Source organism: Rattus norvegicus, chromosome 6, assembly GCF_036323735.1.
Source record: "Rattus norvegicus strain BN/NHsdMcwi chromosome 6, GRCr8, whole genome shotgun sequence".
Taxonomy (NCBI): domain Eukaryota; kingdom Metazoa; phylum Chordata; class Mammalia; order Rodentia; family Muridae; genus Rattus; species Rattus norvegicus.
Genome location: NC_086024.1, coordinates 134,436,623 through 134,452,211, shown reverse-complemented (window position 1 = coordinate 134,452,211; position 15,589 = coordinate 134,436,623). Strand labels below are relative to the sequence as shown.

Here is a 15,589-nt window from a genome sequence, read left to right as displayed (position 1 = left end):
CATTAACTACCAAATGCTTGACTGGACTTTAAACTCTAGAGCATCTTTGGCAGTGTTCACTACCTCTTTCATTGCACTCTCTTCATAGGAATCGGTTCATGGAACATATTTTTTCGTATGCTTTCCTTATTGAACCACTGTCTACAGTTGCTCTCCCAAGATACTAAATTATGCCGGAAGAGGGAATACATGCAAGAAAAAAATCGATCTGAAGAAAATAGATGAACTCACACTCTCAAAATACTCCTGACACACACCGGGATCCCACACCTCAAGACTGAGGAAGAACTTGGAGATCACCTTGGAGGTATCTATTCTGAGAGTAAAATGCAGAAAAAATAATGACAAAAAGATTAACTTTCTCTTTACTCATCCCTAATTTACATCTATCTGCCTTGATCACTTCTCCTCTATCCCATCCCTTGCTTGAGCTATCAATCCCATTGGATGGGTCTTCCTGACACATCAAAACCCATGACTCTGACGTCATCCAGGAATATAGACAATGATTTTCCATGACTTATGGGGATTCCTCTGTCATCGTTTCTGGCTCAGATCTCCCCGGTCAAAATGATTTGCACTCTACTTATGGGATTATGTGTCAGTAGACACGATTTCCAAATATTAATTAATCTACATGTAAACTCCTTGTTGAAATTGGACTATATGTAACATCTCTAACCAGTATCCCAGCATGCAGTGTATAGATTATGATGTGGACCTCAGACTCCCAATGTTGTGGTCATCATGGATGTCTCAGAGGACTCCCAGATGTTTTTTTTTTTTATGGTCATCAATGATCCAACATCATCCCCCCAGGTTCTAAATTGTGCTGCATTTATTGAGCCGCTGATCACTAGTAGTGCTGGTTAGATTTCCATTTAAAACTAACATTAACTACCAGATGCTTGAGTGGACTTTAAACTCTAGAGCATCTTTGGCAGTGGTCACTACCTGTATCATTGCATACTCTTCATAGGAATCGGTTTGAACATATTTTTTTTTCGTATGCGTTCCTTATTGAACTACTGTCTACAGTTGCTCTCCCAAGATACTAAATTCATACCGGAAGAGGGAATACATGCAAGAAAAAAAATCGTTCTTGAGAAAATAGGATGAACTCACACTCTCACAATTCTACTGACAAAAACCGGGAATCCCAAACCTCAAGACTGAGGAAGAACTTGGAGATCACCTTGGAGGTATCTATTCTGAGAGTAAAATGTAGAAAAAAAATGACAAAAAGATAAACTTTCTCTTTACTCATCCATAATTTACATCTATCTGCCTTGATCACTTCTCCTCTATCCAATACCTTGCTTGAGCTATCAATCCAATTGGATTGGCTCTTCCTGACACATCAAAACCCATGACTCTGACGTCACCAGGAACATAGACAATGACTTTCCATGGCTTATTGTGATCCCTCTGTCATCGTTTCTGACTCAGACACTACCCGGTCAAGTTGATTAGCACTCTTCCTATGGGATTATGTCTTAGTAAACACAATTTCCAATTTTTTCTTTATCTACATTAAAACTCCATGCTCAAAGTACACTGTTCCTAACATCTCTCACCAGGATCCCAGCATGCAGTGCATAGATTATGATGTGGACCTCAGACTCGCAATGTTGTGGTCATCATGCATGTTTCAGACGACTCCCACATCTTTTATGGTCATCAATGATCCAACATCATCCCCCCCAGGCTCTAAACTGTGCTGCATTTATTGAGAAGCTGAACACTAGTAGTGCTGGTTAGATTCCATTGAAAACTAACATTAACTACCAGATGCTTGAGTGGACTTTAAACTCTAGAGCATCTTTGGCAAAGTTCATTACCTCTGTCATTGCACACTCTTCATAGGTATCAGTTCATGGAACATATATTTTTCGTATGCGTTCCTTATTTAACCACTGTCTACAGTTGCTCTCCCAAGATAATCAACTCATAGGGGAAGAGGCATTACATGCAAGAAAAAAAATCGAACTGAAGAAAATAGGATGAACTCACACTCTGGCAATTCTACTGACACAAACCGGGAATCCCAAACCTCAGGACTGAGGAAGAACTCTGAAATCACCTTGGAGGTATGTATCCTGGGAGTAAAAGGCAGAAAAAAAATGACAAAAAGATTAACTTTCTCTTTACTCATCCATAATTTACAGCTATCTGCCCTGATCACTTCTCCTCTATCCAATCCCTTGCTTGAGCTATCAATCCACTTGGATTGGCTCTTCCTGACCCATAAAACCACCATGACTCTGACGTCAACAGGAACATAGACAATGATTTTCCATGGCTTATGGGGATTCCTCTGTCATCGTTTCTGGCTAAGTTCTCCCCGGTCAAAATGATTGGCACTCTTCTTATGGGATTATGTGTCAGTGGACACGATTTCCCAATTTTAATTAATCTACATGTAAACTCCTTATTCAAATTAGTCTATTCCTAACATCTCTCACCAGGATCCCAGCATGCAGTGCATAGATTATGATGTGGACCTCAGACTCCCAATGTTGTGGTCATCATGGATATCTCAGAGGACTCCCAGATGTTTTTTTTTTTTGTTCATCAATGATCCAACATCATCCACCCAGGCTCTAAATTGTGCTGCATTTATTGAACGGCTGATCACTAGTAGTGCTGGTTAGATTTCCATTTAAAACTAACATTAACTACCAAATGCTTGACTGGACTTTAAACTCTAGAGCATCTTTGGCAGTGTTCACTACCTCTTTCATTGCACTCTCTTCATAGGAATCGGTTCATGGAACATATTTTTTCGTATGCTTTCCTTATTGAACCACTGTCTACAGTTGCTCTCCCAAGATACTAAATTATGCCGGAAGAGGGAATACATGCAAGAAAAAAATCGATCTGAAGAAAATAGATGAACTCACACTCTCAAAATACTCCTGACACACACCGGGATCCCACACCTCAAGACTGAGGAAGAACTTGGAGATCACCTTGGAGGTATCTATTCTGAGAGTAAAATGCAGAAAAAATAATGACAAAAAGATTAACTTTCTCTTTACTCATCCATAATTTACATCTTACTGCCTTGATCACTTCTCCTCTATCCCATCCCTTGCTTGAGCTATCAATCCCATTGGATGGGTCTTCCTGACACATCAAAACCCATGACTCTGACGTCATCCAGGAATATAGACAATGATTTTCCATGACTTATGGGGATTCCTCTGTCATCGTTTCTGGTTCAGATCTCCCCGGTCAAAATGATTTGCACTCTACTTATGGGATTATGTGTCAGTAGACACGATTTCCAAATATTAATTAATCTACATGTAAACTCCTTGTTGAAATTGGACTATATCTAACATCTCTAACCAGTATCCCAGCATGCAGTGTATAGATTATGATGTGGACCTCAGACTCCCAATGTTGTGGTCATCATGGATGTCTCAGAGGACTCCCAGATGTTTTTTTTTTTTTTTGGTCATCAATGATCCAACATCATCCCCCCAGGTTCTAAATTGTGCTGCATTTATTGAGCCGCTGATCACTAGTAGTGCTGGTTAGATTTCCATTTAAAACTAACATTAACTACCAGATGCTTGAGTGGACTTTAAACTCTAGAGCATCTTTGGCACTGGTCACTACCTCTGTCATTGCATACTCTACAAGGATTCGGTTTGAACATATTTTTTTTCGTATGCGTTCCTTATTGAACTACTGTCTACAGTTGCTCTCCCAAGATACTAAAGTCATACCGGAAGAGGGAATACATGCAAGAAAAAAAATCGTTCTTGAGAAAATAGGATGAACTCACACTCTCACAATTCTACTGACAAAAACCGGGAATCCCAAACCTCAAGACTGAGGAAGAACTTGGAGATCACCTTGGAGGTATCTATTCTGAGAATAAAATGCAGAAAAAAAATGACAGAAAGATTAACTTTCTCTTTACTCATCCATAATTTACATCTATCTGCCTTGATCACTTCTCCTCTATCCAATCCCTTGCTTGAGCTATCAATCCACTTGGATTGGCTCTTCCTGACACATCAAAACCCATGACTCTGACGTCCCAAGGAACATAGACAATGACTTTCCATGGCTTATGGGGATTCCTCTGTCATCGTTTCTGACTCAGACACTACCCGGTCAAGATGATTAGCACTCTTCCTATGGGTTTATGTCTTAGTAGACACAATTTCCAATTTTTCTTTAATCTACATTAAAACTCCATGTTCAAAGTAGACTGTTCCTAACATCTCTCACCAGGATCCCAGCATGCAGTGCATAGATTATGATGTGGACCTCAGACTCGCAATGTTGTGGTCATCATGCATGTTTCAGACGACTCCCACATCTTTTATGGTCATCAATGATCCAACATCATCCCCCCCAGGCTCTAAACTGAGCTGCATTTATTGAGAAGCTGAACACTAGTAGTGCTGGTTAGATTCCATTGAAAACTAACATTAACTACCAGATGCTTGTGTGGACTTTAAACTCTAGAGCATCTTTGGCAAAGGTCATTACCTCTGTCATTCCACACTCTTCATAGGGATCAGTTCATGGAACATATATTTTTCGTATGGGTTCCTTAATTAACCACTGTCTACAGTTGCTCTCCCAAGATTATCAACTCATAGGGGAAGAGGCATTACATGCAAGAAAAAAAATCGAACTGAAGAAAATAGGATGAACTCACACTCTGGCAATTCTACTGACACAAACCGGGAATCCCAAACCTCAGGACTGAGGAAGAACTCTGAAATCACCTTGGAGGTATGTATCCTGGAAGTAAAAGGCAGAAAAAAAATGACAAAAAGATTAACTTTCTCTTTACTCATCCATAATTTACAGCTATCTGCCTTGATCACTTCTCCTCTATCCAATCCCTTGCTTGAGCTATCAATCCACTTGGATTGGCTCTTCCTGACCCATAAAACCACCATGACTCTGACGTCAACAGGAACATAGACAATGATTTTCCATGGCTTATGGGGATTCCTCTGTCATCGTTTCTGGCTAAGTTCTCCCCGGTCAAAATGATTGGCACTCTTCTTATGGGATTATGTGTCAGTGGACACGATTTCCCAATTTTAATTAATCTACATGTAAACTCCTTATTCAAATTAGTCTATTTCTAACATCTCTCACCAGGATCCCAGCTTGCAGTGCATAGATTATGATGTGGACCTCAGACTCCCAATGTTGTGGTCATCATGGATGTCTCAGAGGACTCCCAGATGTTTTTTTTTTTTTTTGGTCATCAATGATCCAAATCATCCACCCAGGCTCTAAATTGTGCTGCATTTATTGAACAGCTGATCACTAGTAGTGCTGGTTTGATTTCCATTTAAAACTAACATTAACTACCAAATGCTTGACTGGACTTTAAACTCTAGAGCATCTTTGGCAGTGTTCACTACCTCTATCATTGCACTCTCTTCATAGGAATCGGTTCATGGAACATATTTTTTTCGTATGCGTTCCTTATTGAACCACTGTCTACAGTTGCTCTCATAAGAACTAAATTATGTCGGAGGAGGGAATACATGCAAGAAAAAAATCGATCTGAAGAAAATAGATGAACTCACATTCTCAAAATACTGCTGACACACACCGGGATCCCACACCTCAAGACTGAGGAAGAACTTGGAGATCACCTTGGAGTTATCTATTCTGAGAGTAAAATGCAGAAAAAAAAATGACAAATAGATTAACTTTCTCTTTACTCATCCATAATTTACATCTATCTGCCTTGATAACTTCTCCTCTATCCGATCCCTTGCTTGAGCTAACAATCCCATTGGATGAGTCTTCCTGACACATCAAAACCCATGACTCTGACGTCATCCAGGAATATAGACAATGATTTTCCATGGCTTATGGGGATTCCTCTGTCATCGTTTCTGGCTCAAGTCTCTCCGGTCAAAATGATTTGCACTCTACTTATGGGATTATGTGTCAGTAGACACGATTTCCAAATATTAATTAATCTACATGTAAACTCCTTGTTGAAATTGGACTATATCTAACATCTCTAACCAGTATCCCAGCATGCAGTGTATAGATTATGATGTGGACCTCAGACTCCCAATGTTATGGTCATCATGGATGTCTCAGAGGACTCCCAGATGTTTTTTTTTTTTTTGGTCATCAATGATCCAACATCATCCCCCCAGGTTCTAAATTGTGCTGCATTTTTTGAGCCGCTGATCACTAGTAGTGCTGGTTAGATTTCCATTTAAAACTAACATTAACTACCAGATGCTTGAGTGGACTTTAAACTCTAGAGCATCTTTGGCACTGGTCACTACCTCTGTCATTGCATACTCTACAAGGATTCGGTTTGAACATATTTTTTTTCGTATGCGTTCCTTATTGAACTACTGTCTACAGCTGCTCTCCCGAGATACTAAATTCATACCGGAAGAGGGAATACATGCAAGAAAAAAAATCGTTCTTGAGAAAATAGGATGAACTCACACTCTCACAATTCTACTGACAAAAACCGGGAATCCCAAACCTCAAGACTGAGGAAGAACTTGGAGATCACCTTGGAGGTATCTATTCTGAGAGTAAAATGTAGAAAAAAAATGACAAAAAGATTAACTTTCTCTTTACTCATCCATAATTTACATCTATCTGCCTTGATCACTTCTCCTCTATCCAATCCCTTGCTTGAGCTATCAATCCAATTGGATTGGCTCTTCCTGACACATCAAAACCCATGACTCTGACGTCCCCAGGAACATAGACAATGACTTTCCATGGCTTATGGGGATTCCTCTACATCGTTTCTGACTCAGATACTACCCGGTCAAGATGATTAGCACTCTTCCTATGGGTTTATGTCTTAGTAGACACAATTTCCAATTTTTTCTTTAATCTACATTAAAACTCCATGTTCAAAGTAGACTGTTCCTAACATCTCTCACCAGGATCCCAGCATGCAGTGCATAGATTATGATGTGGACCTCAGACTCGCAATGTTGTGGTCATCATGCATGTTTCAGACGACTCCCACATCTTTTATGGTCATCAATGATCCAACATCATCCCCCCCAGGCTCTAAACTGGGCTGCATTTATTGAGAAGCTGAACACTAGTAGTGCTGGTTAGATTCCATTGAAAACTAACATTAACTACCAGATGCTTGTGTGGACTTTAAACTCTAGAGCATCTTTGGCAAAGGTCATTACCTCTGTCATTCCACACTCTTCATAGGGATCAGTTCATGTAACATATATTTTTCGTATGGGTTCCTTAATTAACCACTGTCTACAGTTGCTCTCCCAAGATTATCAACTCATAGGGGAAGAGGCATTACATGCAAGAAAAAAAATCATACTGAAGAAAATAGGATGAACTCACACTCTGGCAATTCTACTGACACAAACCGGGAATCCCAAACCTCAGGACTGAGGAAGAACTCTGAAATCACCTTGGAGGTATGTATTCTGGGAGTAAAAGGCAGAAAAAAAATGTCAAAAAGATTAACTTTCTCTTTAATCATCCATAATTTACAGCTATCTGCCCTGATCACTTCTCCTCTATCCAATCCCTTGCTTGAGCTATCAATCCCATTGGATGTGTCTTCCTGACCCATAAAACCACCATGACTCTGACGTCAACAGGAACATAGACAATGATTTTCCATGACTTATGGGGATTCCTCTGTCATCGTTTCTGGCTAAGTTCTCCCCGGTCAAAATGATTGGCACTCTTCTTATGGGATTATGTGTCAGTGGACACGATTTCCCAATTTTAATTAATCTACATGTAAACTCCTTATTCAAATTAGTCTATTCCTAACATCTCTCACCAGGATCCCAGCATGCAGTGCATAGATTATGATGTGGACCTCAGACTCCCAATGTTGTGGTCATCATGGATATCTCAGAGGACTCCCAGATGTTTTTTTTTTTTTGTTCATCAATGATCCAGCATCATCCACCCAGGCTCTAAATTGTGCTGCATTTATTGAACGGCTGATCACTAGTAGTGCTGGTTAGATTTCCATTTAAAACTAACATTAACTACCAAATGCTTGACTGGACTTTAAACTCTAGAGCATCTTTGGCAGTGTTCACTACCTCTTTCATTGCACTCTCTTCATAGGAATCGGTTCATGGAACATATTTTTTCGTATGCTTTCCTTATTGAACCACTGTCTACAGTTGCTCTCCCAAGATACTAAATTATGCCGGAAGAGGGAATACATGCAAGAAAAAAATCGATCTGAAGAAAATAGATGAACTCACACTCTCAAAATACTCCTGACACACACCGGGATCCCACACCTCAAGACTGAGGAAGAACTTGGAGATCACCTTGGAGGTATCTATTCTGAGAGTAAAATGCAGAAAAAATAATGACAAAAAGATTAACTTTCTCTTTACTCATCCATAATTTACATCTTACTGCCTTGATCACTTCTCCTCTATCCCATCCCTTGCTTGAGCTATCAATCCCATTGGATGGGTCTTCCTGACACATCAAAACCCATGACTCTGACGTCATCCAGGAATATAGACAATGATTTTCCATGACTTATGGGGATTCCTCTGTCATCGTTTCTGGTTCAGATCTCCCCGGTCAAAATGATTTGCACTCTACTTATGGGATTATGTGTCAGTAGACACGATTTCCAAATATTAATTAATCTACATGTAAACTCCTTGTTGAAATTGGACTATATCTAACATCTCTAACCAGTATCCCAGCATGCAGTGTATAGATTATGATGTGGACCTCAGACTCCCAATGTTGTGGTCATCATGGATGTCTCAGAGGACTCCCAGATGTTTTTTTTTTTTTTGGTCATCAATGATCCAACATCATCCCCCCAGGTTCTAAATTGTGCTGCATTTATTGAGCCGCTGATCACTAGTAGTGCTGGTTAGATTTCCATTTAAAACTAACATTAACTACCAGATGCTTGAGTGGACTTTAAACTCTAGAGCATCTTTGGCACTGGTCACTACCTCTGTCATTGCATACTCTACAAGGATTCGGTTTGAACATATTTTTTTTCGTATGCGTTCCTTATTGAACTACTGTCTACAGTTGCTCTCCCAAGATACTAAAGTCATACCGGAAGAGGGAATACATGCAAGAAAAAAAATCGTTCTTGAGAAAATAGGATGAACTCACACTCTCACAATTCTACTGACAAAAACCGGGAATCCCAAACCTCAAGACTGAGGAAGAACTTGGAGATCACCTTGGAGGTATCTATTCTGAGAATAAAATGCAGAAAAAAAATGACAGAAAGATTAACTTTCTCTTTACTCATCCATAATTTACATCTATCTGCCTTGATCACTTCTCCTCTATCCAATCCCTTGCTTGAGCTATCAATCCACTTGGATTGGCTCTTCCTGACACATCAAAACCCATGACTCTGACGTCCCAAGGAACATAGACAATGACTTTCCATGGCTTATGGGGATTCCTCTGTCATCGTTTCTGACTCAGACACTACCCGGTCAAGATGATTAGCACTCTTCCTATGGGTTTATGTCTTAGTAGACACAATTTCCAATTTTTCTTTAATCTACATTAAAACTCCATGTTCAAAGTAGACTGTTCCTAACATCTCTCACCAGGATCCCAGCATGCAGTGCATAGATTATGATGTGGACCTCAGACTCGCAATGTTGTGGTCATCATGCATGTTTCAGACGACTCCCACATCTTTTATGGTCATCAATGATCCAACATCATCCCCCCCAGGCTCTAAACTGAGCTGCATTTATTGAGAAGCTGAACACTAGTAGTGCTGGTTAGATTCCATTGAAAACTAACATTAACTACCAGATGCTTGTGTGGACTTTAAACTCTAGAGCATCTTTGGCAAAGGTCATTACCTCTGTCATTCCACACTCTTCATAGGGATCAGTTCATGGAACATATATTTTTCGTATGGGTTCCTTAATTAACCACTGTCTACAGTTGCTCTCCCAAGATTATCAACTCATAGGGGAAGAGGCATTACATGCAAGAAAAAAAATCGAACTGAAGAAAATAGGATGAACTCACACTCTGGCAATTCTACTGACACAAACCGGGAATCCCAAACCTCAGGACTGAGGAAGAACTCTGAAATCACCTTGGAGGTATGTATCCTGGAAGTAAAAGGCAGAAAAAAAATGACAAAAAGATTAACTTTCTCTTTACTCATCCATAATTTACAGCTATCTGCCTTGATCACTTCTCCTCTATCCAATCCCTTGCTTGAGCTATCAATCCACTTGGATTGGCTCTTCCTGACCCATAAAACCACCATGACTCTGACGTCAACAGGAACATAGACAATGATTTTCCATGGCTTATGGGGATTCCTCTGTCATCGTTTCTGGCTAAGTTCTCCCCGGTCAAAATGATTGGCACTCTTCTTATGGGATTATGTGTCAGTGGACACGATTTCCCAATTTTAATTAATCTACATGTAAACTCCTTATTCAAATTAGTCTATTTCTAACATCTCTCACCAGGATCCCAGCTTGCAGTGCATAGATTATGATGTGGACCTCAGACTCCCAATGTTGTGGTCATCATGGATGTCTCAGAGGACTCCCAGATGTTTTTTTTTTTTTTGGTCATCAATGATCCAAATCATCCACCCAGGCTCTAAATTGTGCTGCATTTATTGAACAGCTGATCACTAGTAGTGCTGGTTTGATTTCCATTTAAAACTAACATTAACTACCAAATGCTTGACTGGACTTTAAACTCTAGAGCATCTTTGGCAGTGTTCACTACCTCTATCATTGCACTCTCTTCATAGGAATCGGTTCATGGAACATATTTTTTTCGTATGCGTTCCTTATTGAACCACTGTCTACAGTTGCTCTCATAAGAACTAAATTATGTCGGAGGAGGGAATACATGCAAGAAAAAAATCGATCTGAAGAAAATAGATGAACTCACATTCTCAAAATACTGCTGACACACACCGGGATCCCACACCTCAAGACTGAGGAAGAACTTGGAGATCACCTTGGAGTTATCTATTCTGAGAGTAAAATGCAGAAAAAAAAATGACAAATAGATTAACTTTCTCTTTACTCATCCATAATTTACATCTATCTGCCTTGATAACTTCTCCTCTATCCGATCCCTTGCTTGAGCTATCAATCCCATTGGATGGGTCTTCCTGACACATCAAAACCCATGACTCTGACGTCATCCAGGAATATAGACAATGATTTTCCATGGCTTATGGGGATTCCTCTGTCATCGTTTCTGGCTCAAGTCTCTCCGGTCAAAATGATTTGCACTCAACTTATGGGATTATGTGTCAGTAGACACGATTTCCAAATATTAATTAATCTACATGTAAACTCCTTGTTGAAATTGGACTATATCTAACATCTCTAACCAGTATCCCAGCATGCAGTGTATAGATTATGATGTGGACCTCAGACTCCCAATGTTATGGTCATCATGGATGTCTCAGAGGACTCCCAGATGTTTTTTTTTTTTTTGGTCATCAATGATCCAACATCATCCCCCCAGGTTCTAAATTGTGCTGCATTTTTTGAGCCGCTGATCACTAGTAGTGCTGGTTAGATTTCCATTTAAAACTAACATTAACTACCAGATGCTTGAGTGGACTTTAAACTCTAGAGCATCTTTGGCACTGGTCACTACCTCTGTCATTGCATACTCTACAAGGATTCGGTTTGAACATATTTTTTTTCGTATGCGTTCCTTATTGAACTACTGTCTACAGCTGCTCTCCCGAGATACTAAATTCATACCGGAAGAGGGAATACATGCAAGAAAAAAAATCGTTCTTGAGAAAATAGGATGAACTCACACTCTCACAATTCTACTGACAAAAACCGGGAATCCCAAACCTCAAGACTGAGGAAGAACTTGGAGATCACCTTGGAGGTATCTATTCTGAGAGTAAAATGTAGAAAAAAAATGACAAAAAGATTAAGTTTCTCTTTACTCATCCATAATTTACATCTATCTGCCTTGATCACTTCTCCTCTATCCAATCCCTTGCTTGAGCTATCAATCCAATTGGATTGGCTCTTCCTGACACATCAAAACCCATGACTCTGACGTCCCCAGGAACATAGACAATGACTTTCCATGGCTTATGGGGATTCCTCTGTCATCGTTTCTGACTCAGATACTACCCGGTCAAGATGATTAGCACTCTTCCTATGGGTTTATGTCTTAGTAGACACAATTTCCAATTTTTTCTTTAATCTACATTAAAACTCCATGTTCAAAGTAGACTGTTCCTAACATCTCTCACCAGGATCCCAGCATGCAGTGCATAGATTATGATGTGGACCTCAGACTCGCAATGTTGTGGTCATCATGCATGTTTCAGACGACTCCCACATCTTTTATGGTCATCAATGATCCAACATCATCCCCCCCAGGCTCTAAACTGGGCTGCATTTATTGAGAAGCTGAACACTAGTAGTGCTGGTTAGATTCCATTGAAAACTAACATTAACTACCAGATGCTTGTGTGGACTTTAAACTCTAGAGCATCTTTGGCAAAGGTCATTACCTCTGTCATTCCACACTCTTCATAGGGATCAGTTCATGTAACATATATTTTTCGTATGGGTTCCTTAATTAACCACTGTCTACAGTTGCTCTCCCAAGATTATCAACTCATAGGGGAAGAGGCATTACATGCAAGAAAAAAAATCATACTGAAGAAAATAGGATGAACTCACACTCTGGCAATTCTACTGACACAAACCGGGAATCCCAAACCTCAGGACTGAGGAAGAACTCTGAAATCACCTTGGAGGTATGTATTCTGGGAGTAAAAGGCAGAAAAAAAATGTCAAAAAGATTAACTTTCTCTTTAATCATCCATAATTTACAGCTATCTGCCCTGATCACTTCTCCTCTATCCAATCCCTTGCTTGAGCTATCAATCCCATTGGATGTGTCTTCCTGACCCATAAAACCACCATGACTCTGACGTCAACAGGAACATAGACAATGATTTTCCATGACTTATGGGGATTCCTCTGTCGTCGTTTCTGGCTCAGTTCTCCCCGGTCAAAATGATTTGCACTCTACTTATGGGATTATGTGTCAGTAGACACGATTTCCAAATATTAATTAATCTACATGTAAACTCCTTGTTGAAATTGGACTATATCTAACATCTCTAACCAGTATCCCAGCATGCAGTGTATAGATTATGATGTGGACCTCAGACTCCCAATGTTGTGGTCATCATGGATGTCTCAGAGGACTCCCAGATGTTTTTTTTTTTTTTGGTCATCAATGATCCAACATCATCCCCCCAGGTTCTAAATTGTGCTGCATTTATTGAGCCGCTGATCACTAGTAGTGCTGGTTAGATTTCCATTTAAAACTAACATTAGCTACCAGATGCTTGAGTGGACTTTAAACTCTAGAGCATCTTTGGCAGTGGTCACTACCTGTATCATTGCATACTCTTCATAGGAATCGGTTTGAACATATTTTTTTTCGTATGCGTTCCTTATTGAACTACTGTCTACAGTTGCTCTCCCAAGATACTAAATTCATACCGGAAGAGGTAATACATGCAAGAAAAAAAATCGTTCTTGAGAAAATAGGATGAACTCACACTCTCACAATTCTACTGACAAAAACCGGGAATCCCAAACCTCAAGACTGAGGAAGAACTTGGAGATCACCTTGGAGGTATCTATTCTGAGAGTAAAATGTAGAAAAAAAATGACAAAAAGATTAACTTTCTCTTTACTCATCCATAATTTACATCTATCTGCCTTGATCACTTCTCCTCTATCCAATCCCTTGCTTGAGCTATCAATCCAATTGGATTGGCTCTTCCTGACACATCAAAACCCATGACTCTGACGTCACCAGGAACATAGACAATGACTTTCCATGGCTTATTGTGATCCCTCTGTCATCGTTTCTGACTCAGACACTACCCGGTCAAGTTGATTAGCACTCTTCCTATGGGATTATGTCTTAGTAAACACAATTTCCAATTTTTTCTTTAATCTACATTAAAACTCCATGCTCAAAGTACACTGTTCCTAACATCTCTCACCAGGATCCCAGCATGCAGTGCATAGATTATGATGTGGACCTCAGACTCGCCATGTTGTGGTCATCATGCATGTTTCAGACGACTCCCACATCTTTTATGGTCATCAATGATCCAACATCATCCCCCCCAGGCTCTAAACTGGGCTGCATTTATTGAGAAGCTGAACACTAGTAGTGCTGGTTAGATTCCATTGAAAACTAACATTAACTACCAGATGCTTGAGTGGACTTTAAACTCTAGAGCATCTTTGGCAAAGGTCATTACCTCTGTCATTGCACACTCTTCATAGGTATCAGTTCATGGAACATATATTTTTCGTATGCGTTCCTTATTTAACCACTGTCTACAGTTGCTCTCCCAAGATAATCAACTCATAGGGGAAGAGGCATTACATGCAAGAAAAAAAATCGAACTGAAGAAAATAGGATGAACTCACACTCTGGCAATTCTACTGACACAAACCGGGAATCCCAAACCTCAGGACTGAGGAAGAACTCTGAAATCACCTTGGAGGTATGTATCCTGGAAGTAAAAGGCAGAAAAAATGTGACAAAAAGATTAACTTTCTCTTTACTCATCCATAATTTACAGCTATCTGCCTTGATCACTTCTCCTCTATCCAATCCTTGCTTGAGCTATCAATCCACTTGGATTGGCTCTTCCTGACCCATAAAACCACCATGACTCTGACGTCAACAGGAACATAGACAATGATTTTCCATGGCTTATGGGGATTCCTCTGTCATCGTTTCTGGCTCAGTTCTCCCCGGTCAAAATTATTGGCACTCTTCTTATGGGATTATGTGTCAGTGGACACGATTTCCCAATTTTAATTAATCTACATGTAAACTCCTTATTCAAATTAGTCTATTTCTATCATCTCTCACCAGGATCCCAGCTTGCAGTGCATAGATTATGATGTGGACCTCAGACTCCCAATGTTGTGGTCATCATGGATGTCTCAGAGGACTCCCAGATGTTTTTTTTTTTTGGTCATCAATGATCCAACATCATCCACCCAGGCTCTAAATTGTGCTGCATTTATTGAACAGCTGATCACTAGTAGTGCTGGTTTGATTTCCATTTAAAACTAACATTAACTACCAAATGCTTGACTGGACTTTAAACTCTAGAGCATCTTTGGCAGTGTTCACTACCTCTATCATTGCACTCTCTTCATAGGAATCGGTTCATGGAACATATTTTTTTCGTATGCGTTCCTTATTGAACCACTGTCTACAGTTGCTCTCATAAGATACTAAATTATGTCGGAAGAGGGAATACATGCAAGAAAAAAATCGATCTGAAGAAAATAGATGAACTCACACTCTCAAAATACTGCTGACACACACCGGGATCCCACACCTCAAGACTGAGGAAGAACTTGGAGATCACCTTGGAGTTATCTATTCTGAGAGTAAAATGCAGAAAAAAAAAATGACAAATAGATTAACTTTCTCTTTACTCATCCATAATTTACATCTATCTGCCTTGATAACTTCTCCTCTATCCGATCCCTTGCTTGAGCTATCAATCCCATTGGAT

At 39.8% G+C, this 15,589-nt stretch overlaps 1 long non-coding RNA gene, 15 other non-coding genes and 2 pseudogenes across 15 annotated transcripts; all 18 read right to left on the bottom strand.

The window, feature by feature from the left end:
- LOC102555254 (uncharacterized) overlaps positions 1 to 15,589 on the bottom strand; it is a 209,357-nt gene that overhangs the window by 106,764 nt on the left and 87,004 nt on the right.
- Positions 716 to 804, bottom strand: LOC120093366 (small nucleolar RNA SNORD113/SNORD114 family). Its single transcript, XR_005486456.2, has one exon. It is a non-coding gene; the product is annotated as a small nucleolar RNA SNORD113/SNORD114 family (small nucleolar RNA).
- Positions 1,611 to 1,691, bottom strand: LOC134479541 (small nucleolar RNA SNORD113/SNORD114 family). The gene has a single exon (XR_010052909.1). It is a non-coding gene; the product is annotated as a small nucleolar RNA SNORD113/SNORD114 family (small nucleolar RNA).
- LOC120093365 (small nucleolar RNA SNORD113/SNORD114 family) lies at positions 2,499 to 2,585 on the bottom strand. Its single transcript, XR_005486455.2, has one exon. It is a non-coding gene; the product is annotated as a small nucleolar RNA SNORD113/SNORD114 family (small nucleolar RNA).
- On the bottom strand, positions 3,388 to 3,477 carry LOC120093353 (small nucleolar RNA SNORD113/SNORD114 family; annotated as a pseudogene).
- On the bottom strand, positions 4,282 to 4,362 carry LOC120093364 (small nucleolar RNA SNORD113/SNORD114 family). The gene has a single exon (XR_005486454.1). It is a non-coding gene; the product is annotated as a small nucleolar RNA SNORD113/SNORD114 family (small nucleolar RNA).
- LOC120093381 (small nucleolar RNA SNORD113/SNORD114 family) lies at positions 5,170 to 5,259 on the bottom strand (annotated as a pseudogene).
- On the bottom strand, positions 6,061 to 6,149 carry LOC134479528 (small nucleolar RNA SNORD113/SNORD114 family). Its single transcript, XR_010052896.1, has one exon. It is a non-coding gene; the product is annotated as a small nucleolar RNA SNORD113/SNORD114 family (small nucleolar RNA).
- LOC120093363 (small nucleolar RNA SNORD113/SNORD114 family) lies at positions 6,954 to 7,034 on the bottom strand. Its single transcript, XR_005486453.1, has one exon. It is a non-coding gene; the product is annotated as a small nucleolar RNA SNORD113/SNORD114 family (small nucleolar RNA).
- Positions 7,841 to 7,928, bottom strand: LOC134479551 (small nucleolar RNA SNORD113/SNORD114 family). The gene has a single exon (XR_010052919.1). It is a non-coding gene; the product is annotated as a small nucleolar RNA SNORD113/SNORD114 family (small nucleolar RNA).
- LOC134479524 (small nucleolar RNA SNORD113/SNORD114 family) lies at positions 8,731 to 8,819 on the bottom strand. Its single transcript, XR_010052893.1, has one exon. It is a non-coding gene; the product is annotated as a small nucleolar RNA SNORD113/SNORD114 family (small nucleolar RNA).
- On the bottom strand, positions 9,624 to 9,704 carry LOC120093333 (small nucleolar RNA SNORD113/SNORD114 family). Its single transcript, XR_005486437.2, has one exon. It is a non-coding gene; the product is annotated as a small nucleolar RNA SNORD113/SNORD114 family (small nucleolar RNA).
- Positions 10,512 to 10,600, bottom strand: LOC120093327 (small nucleolar RNA SNORD113/SNORD114 family). Its single transcript, XR_005486431.2, has one exon. It is a non-coding gene; the product is annotated as a small nucleolar RNA SNORD113/SNORD114 family (small nucleolar RNA).
- Positions 11,402 to 11,490, bottom strand: LOC134479527 (small nucleolar RNA SNORD113/SNORD114 family). Its single transcript, XR_010052895.1, has one exon. It is a non-coding gene; the product is annotated as a small nucleolar RNA SNORD113/SNORD114 family (small nucleolar RNA).
- LOC120093377 (small nucleolar RNA SNORD113/SNORD114 family) lies at positions 12,296 to 12,376 on the bottom strand. The gene has a single exon (XR_005486463.2). It is a non-coding gene; the product is annotated as a small nucleolar RNA SNORD113/SNORD114 family (small nucleolar RNA).
- On the bottom strand, positions 13,183 to 13,271 carry LOC120093326 (small nucleolar RNA SNORD113/SNORD114 family). The gene has a single exon (XR_005486430.2). It is a non-coding gene; the product is annotated as a small nucleolar RNA SNORD113/SNORD114 family (small nucleolar RNA).
- Positions 14,078 to 14,158, bottom strand: LOC134479553 (small nucleolar RNA SNORD113/SNORD114 family). Its single transcript, XR_010052921.1, has one exon. It is a non-coding gene; the product is annotated as a small nucleolar RNA SNORD113/SNORD114 family (small nucleolar RNA).
- On the bottom strand, positions 14,965 to 15,051 carry LOC120093362 (small nucleolar RNA SNORD113/SNORD114 family). Its single transcript, XR_005486452.2, has one exon. It is a non-coding gene; the product is annotated as a small nucleolar RNA SNORD113/SNORD114 family (small nucleolar RNA).